This window comes from Marmota marmota, unplaced genomic scaffold (assembly GCF_001458135.2).
Source record: "Marmota marmota marmota unplaced genomic scaffold, marMar, whole genome shotgun sequence".
Classification (NCBI taxonomy): domain Eukaryota; kingdom Metazoa; phylum Chordata; class Mammalia; order Rodentia; family Sciuridae; genus Marmota; species Marmota marmota.
Window position 1 is genome coordinate 2,821,968 of NW_025999928.1, and position 11,728 is coordinate 2,833,695.

The window sequence follows — 11,728 nt, forward strand, 5'->3', positions numbered from 1 at the left end:
TGTAATTCCTCACTTAAGACTAAAAGGAGTAGTCCCCTGAGACTGGACACAGCAGCACACTGACCTTGTCATCCGGTCACTCATCATAAGCCTTACCCAGGAAAATTGTCACAGTGATGAACCCCTGGTTCTCTGTCTATGGACTTCAGCTCAGTGCAGTTTCTTGCCTGTGGTGACTTGATACGGCCTACCCCAAACTGACCCTTCAAGCTGGCACTCTGAAACTGCCCTCAGTCTGGACAGTCACCCAGACAACCCCGTGGTACTTGCTGGTTAATATCCTTGTCTGTCTACAGTGACTCTCTGTCTTTGCTCTTGGCCCAGCGTCCTGTAACCTACATGTATCTTTGTGTCAAGTATGATGTGTGATTTGAGGGTTATAGATATTAGAAATTAAGACTGGAATGGAACAAAAGAACTTAAAATTGCCTGGCTTACAACTACACAGTGATCTGAAAGTTGTGTAGCTTGTGAATTCATTGTTATTTAATAAATGCTGACATAGTGGAAGGACACAAACATGTTTGATTTGTGTAAACGGAACAGCTCCCTCCTGACAATCAGGCTTCTCTGACCTGTCCTTTCCCTGAGTCATTCTGTCCTCCAGGAACAATCCCATCTGGCTAATAAATATCTTACAATGCATTGAAACTAGCCCCCAGGCCATAGCAACCTTCCTATCACTGCTTGGCCAACCCTGAGATAATGATCAGCCAGACCACATTTTGCCCAAGACTGTTTGACTGTTAGTACTTCTTGCCACTCCATCCCCTGTTTAATTGTTTGCACTATTTAGACAGGAAGCTCGTGTCAATGCTCCCAAGACCCTTTTCTGAAGACCTTTGTGTTCCTCATATAGCTATATTGACTAAATTCTTTTTCTGTCTTTCATCATTGTTTTTCCATTTGGTATCTGGGTTGAGTGGCCAGATCTGACTTGTTGGGGCTCCCTAAAGTCTGTCTCCACTAGCCTAGCACTTTGGCACCATGGTGAGTGCCTGAGTTTGGTCTGTTGGGTACCCCCAAAGTCAGGCCTCTGGCCCAAAACTCTGGAAACAGAAACTGCCACAGTCTGGCTAAGAAACACCATAAGATTCTATAAGAGGAAAAGCAGAGGGATCCAAGCAGGTATCACCAGACTTGGCTATTGTAATTAATTATTGTTAAATAAAAATTTGTAGAAGGCCATTGGTTTGGATTGAGTTTCTAAACTAGGCCCATCAACTAAACCAAAATAGAGTCACTCCTGTGATATCACCAAGCTCAAACTTTGCTGATCTATGAAATCAGGAGAGAGAGAGAAAATAGCCAAATTCCCCATTGAGCCAATTTTAGCCAGCATGATAAGGAAATTTCCTTTAACCCTTACAAGGAAAGTAACTTGTAAACAAAAAATCCATTTTTTTCCTTCGTTTCTCAGCTCTTTCCTATCAATCCAACCTTGTCTGCTCAGCTTATTAGAGCTTTCATTCTTGTGGAATGAATTGTTGCCTGATCGTGGAATTGCAAATGAAAACTACTTAAGATCTTTAAATCTGTAGTAGTTTCATCTTTCCACATTGACATTAGTGAGGTCACTTCACCCTGTAGCATCCATTCTTTTATACTTGTGGTTCTCAAGGTGTGCCCCTGGATCAGACATATTAGAAATGCTAATTCCCTGACCTCAGCTCATCCCTACCCCTGAATCATAAATACTGGGGTTGGGCCAGCAATCATGTTTTGACAAGACTTCCAGGTGATTCTGACAGGTACTGAAATTTGAGAATGTAGGGAAGGAAAAACTTTTCCTCTCTCCTATTAGGTTCAGTGCTCAGGGACCTGAAAATTAGATTGAAAAAAGACAGATCAACAAGAGGTTGACCATTTATTAACACGTGCACTGCACATCCCACAGGATGAGAGAGTAACTTCAAGGAGTGGTTAGAACCTGGACTTCCATAGCATTGTGGAAAAGAAAATAAGTCTGGAGAAAACTGATGAGACAAAGGAAATGAATTGTAGGTTCCAGGGGCTGTACACTTGGGAAGGGATACTAATGGAGCCAGGGTTGCTTATGTGATTCCTTCTTGGTGCTGGTTTCCATCTTTTCAATGATTGTTGAACTTCCTCAGTGTGGTAAGAGAGCTCTCCTCAAGCGAAGACAAGATAGCACAGCTTGGCCAGTATCTGTGTGGCTTGCGTGACTCTGTTATAAAACATGGCGTCTTCAGTAACCATGTATGCATGCATTTCCCAGACAAAGGAAAGGTGACGTGGCACACTTCATGTGCCTGTGCACCTCTGTCTTAACTTCCTTATGATTTATAGTATAGAATACCCACGTGAAGTGTATTTTTTGATATAGGGGAGTCAAAGGAGTAATATATATTGGGGGTAGGGGAAGAGGGGGGTTAGCAGGAGCTTTATAAGGCAAAGTCCCGCTACAATTAGGGTTTGGCCTTTGGATGAAAATCCCTTGAGTCTGTGCTGGCACAAAATAAACACTGCTTCCCGTTGAACAACCCATGCCCTGTCTTTCTGTGCACAAATCCAAAATTTCTTGGGGGCTCTTGTCCAAGATTTGGAGGTAGTGATTTTACCTCTTTTGGTTTCCAGGGTGCAGGCCCTGGAACACTGGGGGAGGTGACCTCACCTGGTGCCAGTAAACCAACTGATCCGAAAGGGACTAACCTTCCCCATGTGCTGGCACAAGGACCCCAAGAGCCAAGGGTACTTAGTGGGGTGGAAGGAACCAGCTCAGGGAGTTCTGCCCATTGGACAGTAGGAACCTGGGTTCAAGAGGTAGACCTGTCCTAAGTGGAAGAAGAGGAGCCTTATCAACACCCCGAGTTGCCTAGTAGTCTTGAGACTAAACCACAACTCTAAGGTACTGGGCAGTGGGTTGCAGACTGAGCATAAGTCAATGGTGGCTGAATAAGGCAGGCTAAGCCCAGAGGGAGTGTGGAGTTGTCATAAGGGGGCAAAATTGCAACATATACAGTCGAGGGGAGAAATAAAGAATGTCCATGCACTTTTCTGCCCCTTTCAGTGCTTTATTCACTCAACTTACTCAATACAATTTCATTCTATAGGTTCTTTTTTTTATTATTTGTTTTATTTAGTTACACATGACAGTACAATGACCTTGACATATCATACATTTGAATCAAATGGGATATAATATCTCTTTTTTCTGAGTGTACAGGTTGCAGAATCACACTGGTCATGCATTCACATATATACACATAGTAATAATAATGTCTGTTTCATTCTATTATCCTTCCTATCTCCCCAACCCCTCCCCTCCCCTCCCATCACTTCTCTCTACCTAATCTAGGGTAATGCTATTCTTTTTTTTTCTTTTTCTCACATCTTCATACATGTATTTTGTATAACAAAGAGGGTCTCCTTCCACCATCCATGCAATTCCCTTTCTCCCTCCCTTTCTCTCCCACCCCTCTTTCCTATGTAGCGGTAATAGGTTCTTAACCAAGAAAACAACAATCCTTAATGCTGGGCACTGCAATAGACATAATCAATTCACAGCAAACAATTCTAGATTAATTCTAAGCACTGCAAACACACTTAATTATGACAGGCTAGTGACAGACATTCCCTCTGCATGCTAAGTTCAAAAGTCTCAAGCCTTAGGCTTTATGTCCAGTAGATGCACACTCACTCAGACGGTGGTGACCAGGTCCAGAACCAAGGCAGGCTCTTCCTGGTGTGGAGTGGACGACCGGTTGAGGAGAGAGTCGTAGGGTGAAGTTGCAGCACTCATCAAGGTCCAGACAAGGTGGTAGAGTTGAGAGTGGTGAGGATCACGCAGAGGCTCAGGGAATGATGACAAGTGATAGGATTCAGGTCCTCATCAGGCTGTCCAGCTCGAGTGCATACTTGTTTCAGCTGACTGAATTTCTGTTCATTTTCTCTATCATTTATACTAAATTCCGGGGTTTTTTTGACCCCCTTTCAATCTTTATCAGCTACCACCAGATTTCTCAGTGACATCATTTACCCTGGGGTCAGAAACATCTGGTCTGGTGGTCTCCACCCTGATCTTCTCGCCTTTTCCTCTTATCAGGTGAGGGCAGCCTGCCAGGGGCTTCACTCTGTTTATCAGGATGAGGGGGAAGTAACTTGTTTGAGGCCATACTGGAGGGCTCTGTGGGTGGGCCTGGTGAAACTGCAGGTTTCAAACTGGAGTTTTTAAAATGGAGTTGCCTAGGCTCGGGCCTAAGGCCATCCTAACAGGAGTCCTGATCTGCTGGTCTGTGGTGATCTTGATACAGCTTATGGCAGAGCCAGGCTTTCTATAAGATCTCCAGCCTGGTCTGGTAGGAGGGGGTTTATACCAACCTGCCAATATTAAGAGGTACCTGAACCATCCCATGAGAGGAGCATCCTAAGACCAATGAAACTATTATACACTCCTTTCCTTCTTTCTCTTCCTTGTGTATGTGATTGTCATCTTTTAGGGGAGGAACTGGATGGCCAACAGAGAAAGCTTACCCCCTAGAATGTATGGTAAAAATTTTTAAAAATATATTTTCGAGACTATGGAGTTCAGTTGACCTCTAAAAAACCCTGGACCATCTGTGAAATAGATAGGTCCTTGTTCCGAGTAGGTTGGCCTGCCAAGGGGTTTCTAGAAAAGAGCTAGTTAGCAAGATTTTTAGGGGTATTATAGGGGACCCCAGGAACCCTGACCAGTTTTCTTACTTTAATTGCTGGAAGACAGGGTCCTCTCTTAGCCACATTGACTAAAGGCTTCTCTGGAAGGGAAGTATAAAATTATGATGGCGCAGGTGATGGCTCCCTCAAAATGCTGACTGGAATCCAAGAAGCCCATTCTATCTGGGGATCCAGAGGGGACTCTCCCACCTATGTACCCTGTCTCCCCTACCACCACCTGCACTCCTTACACCTTCTGCAGTTGAAACTCCACCAGAAGCTGAGGCCACTCCTCCATGGAGCCACCCAAAGCACCCCTGATCACAGCCACCCTGGAGCCACCAGGTTTAACCCTGTGTACTCTGTCTGGGAAGCACAGAAGGACCCCACTGGCAGCCTTCCTCCCAATAAATGTCGAGGTACCCTACAGATGCCACTGAGAGAAACCCAGGGGCCCATCTACTGTGATGAAGATGGTTAGGTGTGAGGCAGACAATGCACCTTATATATCAGCCTTTTGCCATCTCCGATCTTCTGAATTGGAGAAACCACACCCCCTCCTTCACTGATAAGCCTCAGGCTATGATTGATTAAATGCAATCCATCATTCAGACCCACAAGACCACTTGGACTGATTGCCGCCAGATACTCCTGACTGTTTAACACTAAAAATTGCCTCTGAATTACCCAAGCCATGTTACAGTGGTTGGAGGAACATGCCCCAGCAGGAACTATGAATGCCCAGGCTTATGCCTAGAGTCAATTCCCAGAGATGGATCCCCAGTGGGACTGATGACCAGGGATTTCCAATGCTGTTGGGAGGCATGAAAGAAGGACAGGGGAAGGCTATGAACATGAGCAAGACCTCAGAGGTGCTCCAGGGACCTGAAGAGAGCCCAAGTCAATTCTGTGAGAAATTATGCAAAGTATTCTGTTTTTAGACCCATTTAGACCCAGAAGCAGCTGAGAATCAGTGAATGGTTAACTTAGCCTTCGCCAGTCAGGGTCAAGGAGACATTGGCACAAACTGCAGAATCTAAAGGGCTTTGCTGGAATGAATGCAAGCCAACTATTGGAAGTCATGATGAAAGTATTCATCAACTGAAAGCAAGAGGCTCAGTGTGACACTCCTGGAGAGGTGTCCTGTTGGGTCAGAGCTGAGGCCAAAGAAGAAGCCAGCAAGAAGGACAAACCTCCTCCACAGGTGAATTAAGGTGGAATCAGTGTGCTCACTGCCATCAAAAAGGTCACTGGAGGGCTTGGGTTGTAGCTCAGTGGTAAAGCACTTGCCTAGAATGAATGAAGCTCTGGGTTCAATTCTCAGCACTACATCAAATAATAATAATAAATACATAAAATAAAGGTTAATTCTTAAAAATTTAAGTGCCCCCAACCGTCAGAGAATTATCAACCAGTCTGTGGGTGAAGGGGGAGAGGCTGAGTAATTCAAGGATGGTACCAACTACGGCAGCAACCATATGAAGCCCCTGAGGATGATTTTGTTGGATTGACCATTATGGGAAACCATGAGAAAGGCTAGGACAGATGGGGTTCCATTTTATTAGCCCCCCAGGAGTCTATGGTCTGAATGACTGTTGGGGAGCCAGCCATGAGCTTCATGGTTGATATTGGTGCAGAACATTCTGTGGTGACCCAACCTGTGGGCCCCTCCTTTCGCAGAGACATTAGTGGGAGCCATAGGTAGCTGAGCTTGTTGTCCCTTCTCATTGCCTCCACAATGCAATTTAGGTGGGCATGAATTATTCACAAATTTCTCTACTTCACTGTCTTCCCTGTGGCTTTAATGGGTCAGAACCTATTAGGAAAACTGCAGGCCCAGATAACTTTCAGTTCTCACGGCCAAGCTGCCCTGACCCCAGGAAAGTCAGAAGCAAAAATCCTGACTCTCACTGTCCCCACAGAGAAAAGTGGTGCCTCTACCATTTCATAAAAAGGCCACAACAGGGATCTGAGCCTTCTTTCAAGGTGTCTGGGGTGTGAGCTGAAGACAATCTGCCTGGACTGGCCCGAAACTTAACCTCCAATAGGAGTAAAATATTTCATTCTTTGAAAGGCACAGATTGGGATCCAGAGGCACGTGGAGAGACTTCTAAAGTATGGAATCCCCCAAACCTGCCAGTTAGCTGCCAGTCCAGAAGCTGGGACTTTAAGACAAAGACAAGACAGTGCAGCAAGGTCAGTATCTGTGCATGCATGTATGACTCTGTCAGATAGCATGGTGCATGTGTTTCCCAAGCAAAAGAAAGGTGACATGGCACACTCAGCATGCATTCAGGGCACATGTGTGACCCTGCCAACCCCCCTGTGCAGCTCTGTTATAACTTTCTTATGAGTTTACAGTATAGAACACCCATGTGAAATGTATTTTTCCATATAGGAGAGACAAATATGCAACAGGGGCCAGGTGGGAGGAGAAACAGGAGATGGGGACTAGCAGGGGCTACATAAGGTGAAGCTCAGCTGCTAGATCTTTGGATGAGAACCCACTGAGTCTGTGCTGGTACAAAATAAACCCTGCTTCCTGTTGAACACAGTGGTTCCTGTCTCTGTGCACAAATCCTGTACCACCAGGAGAAGGCATTAATGGCAGCCCTCATTTCCTAGAAGTTTCTGCTTTTGGTCAGATATAAGGGAAACTCTGGGGAGGCTTCATTTTGCATCTGTTTTTTATCTCATTTGCCTTGAGCTCAAAAAAATCCTTAGGCCAATGTGATACATTTTGGGGTGTTTCCCTATAAGAACTACCACCTTGTATTTGTAACTCATTTGGGAAGAAAACTACATTCCATTATGTTTCCTCACAGGATCTGCATGCGGGTGGGGAGCGCAGCTCCTCCCTGCTTTCTGGCCAGCCACTCACTCACTACCCTTCCAGGATGCTTACACCCACTCGGGAAAGAAAGAGAATAAGCCCCTAATTTATGGTAAAACCCTACCCTCCTAAGAACAAAAGGAGCCTCTAAATAGTAAAGCACTTGCTCTCTAGACATAAAACTAAAGACAAAGCCTTAGTGAAGTCATATTCTTTCCTGTCATCATTGTTTAGTAGCTTTTGACTGCTATTGTTAAACCTCTAATTTGTACTTTTTCATCGCACACTTTCTATGACCTCCTAGATGATCAGTCAGTTCAGGTGTTTATGAATTGTTAATTATAAAATTTATAAAATGATAATATAACAATTAATAATAGTCATCAAACATTTTTGGTGTTTTAATTGATCCAGTGTGAGTATTGAAAAATTTTCCATAAAGACATTTTGGAATCTATAAGGGATGAAAAAAACTTTTCACCACTCTCCTAGGTTCAGTGCATGGAAACTGCAAATTAACTGACAAAAGACACATTAACAGAGAGAGAGAAAAAAGATTTATTTCATAAGTACATGGATCCTCATGGTAAAGATATGAAAACTCCTCAAAACATTTACACCTGGAAATTTATATATCATTTTAATAAAAAGTGATAAAATATGGAGAAGTAACAAGACAAAGGAAATGTGTTTTGGCTTCTAGGAGTAATAAATTATGGACAGATAAGCAAATCAAATATCAGGAAAACAAATAGAAGACAGGAGTTATTTAGCAGTGTTTTTTATGCAAATAGGCAATGCCACTTCTACAGTAAAAGTCTTCCTGGTACTGGAGAAGGAGGGAGAATACCTTCACAAAGGGAAATTGAGCCCTGCTCTTGGCCAAAATGGAGAAGAGCAGGGAATTCTTCCTGAATCTGCTGTTTCTCAACTGCCTTCAGCTCAAAATAAATCTTTTGCCCAAGTGGCATATTTTGGAGTGATATATTCTGATCCTGAGTCAAAGGCTATTTAAGCATCCATTTATCATGGTGTTAGAATTGTTCACTGTTCTCTTTCTACTGCAGATTGATGTGTTTAAAAGTGTCCTGTTTCTGAAAAAACTAACACCAGTCTAATAATAAAACAGTAGACAAACCCCGATTGGGGTGTCTCTTACAGTATCCTGCAGTATCCTGACCAGGATCCCTCAAGATGGTCAAAGTCATAAAAATAAGTAAAGTCTGAGAAACAGGACACAGGGACTAAATAGACTCTCGAACACTAAATGCAGAAAAAGGACATCAAAGGAAAAACAGGTGAATGTGAATGAAGCATGGAGTTCATTTAGTAGTAATGTATCAATGTTAGTTTATTAGTTAGTTTGGACAGGTGTGCCATGGTAATGTAACGTGATAATGTTAGGGAAAGTGAAAGTGGTAAGATGTATATAAGAACACTGGGTTATCTTAAATGATTCTTCTACAGTTTTTCAGAAAGGAAAAGTTCACTTTAAAGCTCTATGGAAAATTACCCTCTAATGACTACAATAGAACTGTGTTTCCTAAGCATTGATCATTTACTTATAATCATGACTTTGCTTTTTGCTGTGTATTCAAACCATTTGTATTAATTTTTTTCTCCAAATTGAATATTTAAAGAGTGTAAGCTGAGCTGGGGTGTACCTCAGGAGTAGAGTACTTACCTGGCATATGCAAGGACCTGGGTTCCATCCCCAGCACTGCAAAAAATAAACAATTAAAAAAATATTGTAGGTATATACTATTGTCATATGAGGTTATTTCTATAACCTCAGATATAATGACATGATAAGTTTAATGTGTTATTTAAAAAAATCTTTTTGGCTGAGTGCAGTGGTGCACGTATGTAATCCTAGTGGCTTGGGAGGCTGAGGCAGCAGGATCCTAAGTTCAAAGCCAGCCTCAGCAACTTAGCAAGGCCCTCAGCAACCCAGAGAGACCCTGTCTTTAAATAAAATATAAAAAAGGGTTGGGGATGTAGCTCAGTGATTAACTGCCCCTGGATTCAATCCCTGGTTAAAAAAAAAAAAGAAGAAGAAGAAGAAGAAGAAGAGGAAGAGGAAGAGGAAGAAAGAAGAAGGATAAGAAGAAGGAGGAGGAGGAGAAGGAGAAGGAGGAGGAGGAGGAGGAGAGAAGGAAAACAATTTTATTTTATTTATTTATTTATTTTTGACGATTGAATCTAGGAGTGCTCTACCACTAAGGTACATCCCCAGACCTTTTTACTTTTCATTTTGAGACAGAATCTTGCTAAGTTGCCCAGGCTGACCTCAAACTTGTGATCCTCTTGCCTTAGCCTCCTATATGCCACCATGCCCAGCTAAATATTTTTTCTCCAGACACATTTTTGTAAAGTAAATTTGAACAGATATTTTTTCTGAAATATATAGATAATGCCATGCCTTTTGTTTGGTGTAGTTTTCCTGGCATGTGCCACAGGACTTTGGCAGATGCTGTGCCCATCCTCCTCTGTCCGGAACATTTGCCACTTGCCCTTGATCTCTTAACTGAAACACAACTTCTTCAGGAAACAGCCTCTTCCTCTCTACGGCCAGCCTCTAGTAGCATTGTTCAGCTTTACCACTGTCAGCATTGCATTTTGCCTGTTCATAACTTTATCTCACCCTTTCCTCCTCCAAAAACCAATTTTTCAGAAGCAGCCGTGGCCGCTGGAGTTGGCCTTTCCTGGAGACCACTTAGAGTCTGGATGCACTTTCAGAGGCAGCCACCAGGGAGCGCTGTGAGCAGATTGGGAAAGACTGGAAAGGGTGGAGATGAGTCCGGGGAGGGTGCAGGTTGAGTGCTCTGTGGGGGGAAGGCCAGAGAGGACTGGGTTTTCTGGATCCAAGAAAAGAAAAGGGATAGGGATGGAGGTGTGTAGAGAAGAGAATGAAAATGAAAATGTCTTGGCTATGGAGTTTGAGGATGATCATACTTTGGACAGAGATAAAGAATTAATGATGTTGAGGCATCTTCTTGTTTCAGCAAGATATTTAGAAACGAAAACCCTCATGATATTATAGTTTGCATTTGAAGGGCAAATTAGATATTCTTAGTAAGTACACAGTATTGGCAGAGGAAATCCATCTTTCTTGTGTTATAATAGTTCCACAATGCTTGGGTCATGAAGAAAGTGGAATCATGGAGCAATTAAAATGTACTAGTATCTGACCAAAATTAGGAATGATATCGATTCAAGGTTGGTTGGAAGATGTGTAGGATATAGACTTACACAGCTGGAAAGGCCAGCCTGTTTTGAATAACACGGCTGTTTTAGTCAGTTTTTTCGCTGCTGTGATTAAAAGACCTGATAAGAACAATTTTAGAGGAGGAAAAGTTTATTTGGGGCTCAAGGTTTCAGAGATCTCAGTCCCCACACAGCAGGCTCCATTCCTAGGGATACAAGGTGAGGCAGAACATCTTAATGGAAGAGTTAACAGAGGAAAGCAGCCCACATCATGATGATGATGATGATGATGATGATGATGAGAGAGAGAGAGAGAGAGACTGACTCTACTTGCCAGATTCAAAATAAATACCCCAAAGGCACATCCCCAATGACCCACCTCCTCCAGCTGCACCCCACCTGCCTTCAGTTACCCCTCAGTTAATCCCTTCAGGGGATTAATTCACTGATTGGGGTAAGGGTCTCATAACCCAATCATTTCCCCTCTAAACCTTCTTTCATTGTCTTACACATGAGATTTATGGGGTCATCCAAACCGTAACAACCGCCTACTCCCAAGGGCAGGAATATTTATTAGAAATCAGAAACATAACTTGGAAAAAAATTATGCCATTTAAGCAAAATTCAAGGAGCTTTTCTAGTTTCACTTTAGTTCAATAAATATTTATTAGTATCTACAGCCACACATTGTGCTGTCTCTAAGAGGTACTTGGCTGTAGAGCTCACGGACATGTGTACAACTCCATGACACCAGTGGAGAGGATGTGCATACCCTGCATGTGTGGGAACTGCACGGCTGCTGAGAGAAGGGAGTGATAATGGATGTGGATAGTATGAGTGCCTGCTGCAGGGGACTCTCAGGAAGCAAACCCTGTTGCATAATAAAGGATGCTCCTCAACCTACGATGAGGTATGTCCAGGTAAACCAATAGTAAATTGAAAATACTGTAAGTAAAAAAATGCATTTAATGCACCCAACCTACCAAACATCATGGCTTATCCCAGCCAAACTTAAACATGCTCAGAACACTT

The 11,728-nt window shown here is 43.0% G+C and overlaps 1 long non-coding RNA gene across 1 annotated transcript in view; it reads left to right on the plus strand.

Moving 5' to 3' along the window:
- The window catches only part of LOC125615935, a 75,442-nt gene extending 67,667 nt beyond the window's left edge, over positions 1–7,775 (plus strand). Inside the window, exons 3-4 of the long non-coding RNA XR_007346543.1 lie at positions 6,731–6,852; positions 7,482–7,775. This is a non-coding gene — a long non-coding RNA (uncharacterized LOC125615935). The remainder of the gene's footprint in view (positions 1–6,730; positions 6,853–7,481) is intronic.
- The last annotated feature ends 3,953 nt before the right edge of the window (positions 7,776–11,728 follow it).